We start from the raw sequence: 6,191 nt of genomic DNA on the forward strand, positions 1-6,191 counted from the left end.
TTTGTAATCAGCCTCCCACCCTTGGCAACCACAGTTCTTTCTGTCACTGTAGGTTAGTTTCTGCCGGGACTAGAGTTTCACTGGGGAGCCTTGGTAGTGTAGCCCATAGAGAGTTACACAGCTAGCCAAAGCCTTGCACCTCTCATTCAAATCTACCAGTGACTTCTCTGGAGACACATAGGTAGTCTCCTGTGCAGTTTAGAGCCTTGGGAATCTACTTGGGGGTGAGCTATGATTGGTTCCAACCAGATGTCAATAAATTGCTGTGTTTAGAGTTGAATGAAGTCAATTAAGAAGAGGTGTGGGGAGGGACTGGAGAGCATTATGCTGAATGAACCAACTCAGTCCCACAAGAATAAATATTGTATAAAACTGTTATTGCAGAATGAGTATAAGGATCCAGGAGAGGTGGGAGAGGCTGGAAGCAGAGGAATGTGGATGTGCAGGGGGAAGGGGTGATTAAACATTGGGTTCTACAATTTGATAGGTGGGGAGGTGAGGGAAATTGAAAGAATTTGTTCAAATTTGTATTTTAACTTTGTAAATAAACTAGCAGAAAGGAAAAGAAGGAAGAAGAGGTGTGATGTTATCCCTGTATCCCAGTGTGTTTAATAGAGGAAGATTGAGAAGGGAGAGAGAATAGCAAAAGCTGGACTCTGAAGATGGTGGCAGGGGTAGAGCAAATGGAAAGATGTGGCCCTTGAGGTGGGTACTTAGGATCGACTCTGCTTCCTTTCTCTGACATTCAGGTCTCTGGAATAAGGAACCCAGCCCATCCTTCCCACTGGGAAGTTAGCCTGTGGCTGTGTTCCAGTCATAGAGACTTTACTGCCCATTGCCTGGATCAGCCAAGGTTCTTCGAGCTCCATGTCCCCTCTCTCTACTGGGATAATCTTAGTCCTCTTTCATGCTTATCTGTAAATTATCTCTTCTGTGAAACTTTTTCCAGCTCTTTTTATTTGATCAAATCATTCCCTTTCCCATGATAACATTTGTACAAGTATTTGTATGTATTAATCCTCCATTAGGGAACTCTAGTGGCCTAGTGGGACGAAGCTGCACTGCAATCCTGAAGGCATGCAGTTTGAACCACTAGCTGCTCTGTGGGAGAAGAATGGACATTCTCCTCCTGTGCAATTACTGCTTCTGAAACCCCCTGGAAGGTCAGTTCTGACTCTACAGTTCACAACAACAACAACAACAGTGGTCTAGTGGTAAGAAGCTGCGGTGCAATCCTAGAGGCATGTGGTTCAAATCCACCAGCTGCTCCTGTAGGAGAAGGATGAGCAGTCTCCCCCTGGGTGATTTTCTGCCTCTGAAAACCCACTGGAGGTCAGCTATGAGTCAGTTCCAACTTGACAGTACACAGCAATGACAACAGTCCTCCAGTAGATTGGAAGCTCCTTAAAGGTAGAAGCCCTGCCCTCATCTTCTCTGGGTGACCTGTTGAATAATCAACTTAATTCATTGCCATGGAGTCTGTTTTTGGAGGCTGTAAATTGCATGGGAGAATATTGCCCATCTTTCTCCTGCAAAGTAGCTTGTGGTTACTGGTTGAGAGAGAGGTGCTACTTTGGAGTTCTCAGTGCACCTCCTTACAGACTACGCCACCAAAGCTCGCTACTAAATAATAGATGTGCAATAAAAATCTGTCAAATGGGCCCACAGGCTAGAGGAACATTGTTTTGAAGGTGATTTGGTTTGTTTGGGGGAATGGACATAAGCAATGGGTTCTGTGTTATTTAAGGTCTTTCAGGCACCAAGACTAAAGTTAAGAGATAGAGGAAAATTACTACAGGGGGTCAAGAGAGAGCGTTCTTCTCATTTTTTAAATTTATTTGAACAAAGCAAAATATTTCTTTCCAACTCTCAGCCATCTTTCCAAACAAAGCCGAATCACCTTCCAGTGAGTTTGTAATGATTTTAAGTTTTGTTCCACACTGAGAGGTAAGAAGAGATCTAAGTATATCTCAGGATAGTGTAGGAGCCAAGAAGGAGGAAGAGATTGAGCCCACAGCAGTAAAGGGAGCCACTGGGGGACTGGGAGTCTCAGAGCAGCAGGCCTCAGTAGAGCCATTGTGTCCCAGGGACTCCTGGGAACAGAGCTGACAGGGATGTCTTGGGGAGAAATGAATTGTACCAATTATTCAATTACCTGCAATTATGAAAAGCTGCATGAGAGTTGATATGTGTGAAGGAGGCCCAGGGGATGCTGTAACTCAGAGATGAGACAAATTAGTGCTACTCTTTGATGAGAACCCAGTTGACCTCTTCGTTCAATAAGCCCCACTCTGGCCATTCCATATGTCTCTTTTCTTTTAAGAGAATTAACTTAAATTGTCATTGATGGGCTCTCAACTGCTATTGCACAACCCATAGTACAGGGGAGGGAAGAGGGGGTCACCTCCCTCTGCAAGGCTCTTCCTCCCTCCACACCTGCTTTTTCATGCTGACCCCAGGAACAGCTTGAATAGAGCACTTTAGAAATGCTCTTCCTTCAAAACCAGGAATAGCGCAAACACCCATCACTTCTGCACCTATTAGTGAACAGCTTTGGCAACTGCTGTATATTACATTCTGGATGATTGCACTATATTTACAAATAGTTATATAGATCTACATGTTAGACTCTGAATTCTTTTGATGAGAGACAGCAGCTTCTATGTATTCTACTATTTATAACTTCAACCTATTATGACATCATTATGGATAATTCTGGTCTTGATATATTGAGCTACTATACAATTCATTTGGGTGTCTCCTTTTCAGTATTTGTGGCTTCTTCCTCCCACAGTGAGAAACTTTAGCTGTCTGTTATCACTGAAGATTATAAAGGCAGCTTCCATGAGAGATTCTCATTAACTATAGCTATGTTTTTAAAATAACACCTATATTAAATTATCTTTTAGATTATTTATTAGTTTGCATGAATTTTAATTAAAAACTATTACAATATTACCTTAATGTTGTTGTTGTTGTTGTTATGTGCCGTCGAGTCGCCTGCGACTCATAGCGACCCTATGTACAACAGCCCTAAACTCCGCTCTGTCCTGTGCCAATCGCACTGTCTCTGACACTCTCATCCCAATTATCCCAGTCACTGAATCAATCCACCTCATAGAGGGCCTTCCTCTCCTGCGCCGTCCCTCCACCCTCTCAAGCATGATGTCCCTCTCTAAGGACCTTAATAGGGGTTTTTAATTAATTTTAATGAAAGTTTACAGAGACTTAAGGTTTCCATTCACTCATTGTTGCATTTTTCTCCCTGCCCACTCCCTCCCCGCAATTCACTCTTCTTGAAAAGTAAAACTCTTTCATTGTTATGCAATCCCTCCTCAAGTCTACTCCACTGTGCAGCCTTCATTCTGCACTCCTGTAATGACAATAATACCTAATAATATATCCCTTTTAAACAGTTCTCTCCCTCATCTGTTTCAATGTAATATACATCATTCATCCCCTCCTTTGCTGTCTTTCCTCAACCCCCATGTCAGTCTCATTTTAAGACAGTGACCCTATGCAATATTTGTCCTTTGTGACTGAGATATTTCACTCAGCATAATGTCCTCCAGGGTCACCCATTTTAAATAATATTTCATCAGTTCCTTATTTTTGAATGCTGCATAGTATTCCATTGTGTGGATATATCAGAGCTTCTCTATCTGTTGTTGATGGGCACTTGGGTTGTTTCCAGCTCTTTGCTATTATGAACAAAGCCACAATAAACATGCATGTGCATATATCTGCTTGGGTGGAGGTTATGGTTTCTTTAGGATAAACTCCCAGTAATGGAATTGATGGGTCAAATGGTTTTTTTATTTGCAACTTTTTGAGAAAGTGCCATACAGCCTTCCATAGTGGTTGAACCTTTTCTTTTCTTTTTTTTTTAAACCTAATTTAGTGTATTTTCAGTCATACACACAAAAGATTTTCAACCAATACAAATTCTCTATAAATTCTCTTTAGCTAAAATTTAAAAAAAAATTATATTGGGTTACATACAAAGCTTGTATACATTGTTTTTAACCCTATTCTTCATTCACATTGTGTTTCATACAATCATTCTCATGCATTATGTTTTATAAAATTAATCACTATTGACCCTTGCCCATCATTACCATGTCTTTTCACCTGGATCCTTCCCAATTCCTTTACTCCCTCCCTCTACCTACCAAACTGTGCAACCCTGTGGTTTTGCCCCTAAGCATTCTTACCCCTCCACTCCCATGCTTTCCTCTCCCCCACCCATACATGTTTTACTACATATCCTATGCTACTATTTTTACAGTAATGGTCTTAGGCAGTGTTTGTCCTTATGAGAATGAGTTAGTTCAGTCACATAATGCTCTCCAGTCCCTCCCAGGTTATGTGTCGTTGTTGTTATGTTCTGTCGAGTCGCTCGCGACTCATAGCGACCCTATGTACAACAGCCCTAAACTCCGCTCTGTCCTGTGCCAATCGCACTGTCTCTGACACTCTCATCCCAATTATCCCAGTCACTGAATCAATCCACCTCATAGAGGGCCTTCCTCTCCTTATTACGCCTGAGTGTTGCATAGTATTCCATTGTGCAAATGTACTACAATGTAGTACAAATTGTACTACAATCAATTCAATTATGGTTGGACATTTGACTGTTTCCATATTCTTGCAATGGTGAATAATGCTGCTGTGAACATTGGTGTACAAATCTCTATTTGTGTCTCAGTTTTAAGTTCCTCAGGGTACATTCCCAGTAATGAAATAGATGGAGATTCTATGATCAACTTTTTGAGGAAATGCTTTCCAGAGTAGTTTGTACAATTTTACAACTCCACCAACAGTGTATGAAAGTTTCCACCTCACTATGTCTTCTCCAACATTTATTGCTTGCTGCCCTGCTAAACTTTGTTACTGCTACTGGTGTGAGATGGTATCTCATTGTGGTTTTGTTTACATCTCTCTTATTGCCAGTGATTTTGAACATCTCTTCATGTGTCTTTTGGCAATCCAAATGTTTTCCTCTGTGAAAAGTCTTCCCATGTCTTTTGTCCATTTTGTAATTGAGTTATTAGTCTTTCTTCTGGAAGCCCAGGAGTATTCTGTAAACTTTTGTTATGAGACCCTTGTCTGAGATGTTGTTGTTGTTGTTGGTTGCACCATTTTACACTCCCACCAACAGTGAATAAGGGTTCCAACTTCTCCACAACCTCACCAGCATTTGATGTTTGCTGTTCTGTTAAATTGTGCTATTCTTACTGGGATGAGATGATATCTCACAGTTGTTTGGTACCTTAATAGGGTTTGATCCATTAGTTTTCAGTGAATCACGTAGAATACTTCATAGTGTATGAATGTTATGAGGTACTGTTGACTATACCTGACAGCAACTCTGCCTTGCCCCCTCCTGTACATCCTCATAATCTGTGTCATGTTGAAGCCCATATTGAAGTCGCTTTATCCATCCATGTCATTGAGGGGTTTCCTCTATTTTTCTGACCCTCCGCCTTTCCTACTGTGAATCTCTTTTTCAGGATTAGCCCTTCTTGATGATATGCCCAAAGTATGTGAGATGAAGTTTTATCATGCTTGCTTCTAAAGAGCACCCAGGTTGCAGTTTCAGCAAGACAGCCTTGTTTGCTCTTTTCGTAGTCCATGAAATAGGAAAAGAGAAGTTAATAACCTTAGTCCAGATGGTTCAAACCAAGAGATGTAAAATATCATGACCCAGAAACTCTAGAGTCAGAGGAAAGCTGTGAGAGAAGGAAGCTATTCTAGGAAAGTTACCATTTGTTTTTCCAAAGAGGAATGGCAGATCAATTGTTCTGAAGATCAGTTGCTCTTGAGTTTCTGGAAAAGTAGATATCGATGTTACTTCTCAGTATTTTTAAAAGCTCAGATGTGAGTTTTTTTCTTAATTTTTACTTTCATGAAAGTTTACAGACACTTTGGATTTCCATTCATTCATTATTGCACACGTTCCTCTCTGCCCAGCGCTCCCCCCAGTTCACTTTTCTCTTTGAAAAGTAAAACAAAATGAAATTCTTTCATTGTTATACAATCTTCCCCCCTCTCAGTCCACTCCACTATGCAGCTTTCATTCTGGACTCTTGTCATGACAATAATACCTAATAATATATTCTTCCTAAATAGTTTTCTCCCTCATCTATTTCAATGCTGTATACATTATTTATCCTCTCTTAGTTTCCCCC

Source organism: Elephantulus edwardii, unplaced genomic scaffold (genome assembly GCF_000299155.1).
Source record: "Elephantulus edwardii isolate Elephantulus edwardi_28Jun2011 unplaced genomic scaffold, EleEdw1.0 scaffold00405, whole genome shotgun sequence".
Lineage (NCBI taxonomy): Eukaryota > Metazoa > Chordata > Mammalia > Macroscelidea > Macroscelididae > Elephantulus > Elephantulus edwardii.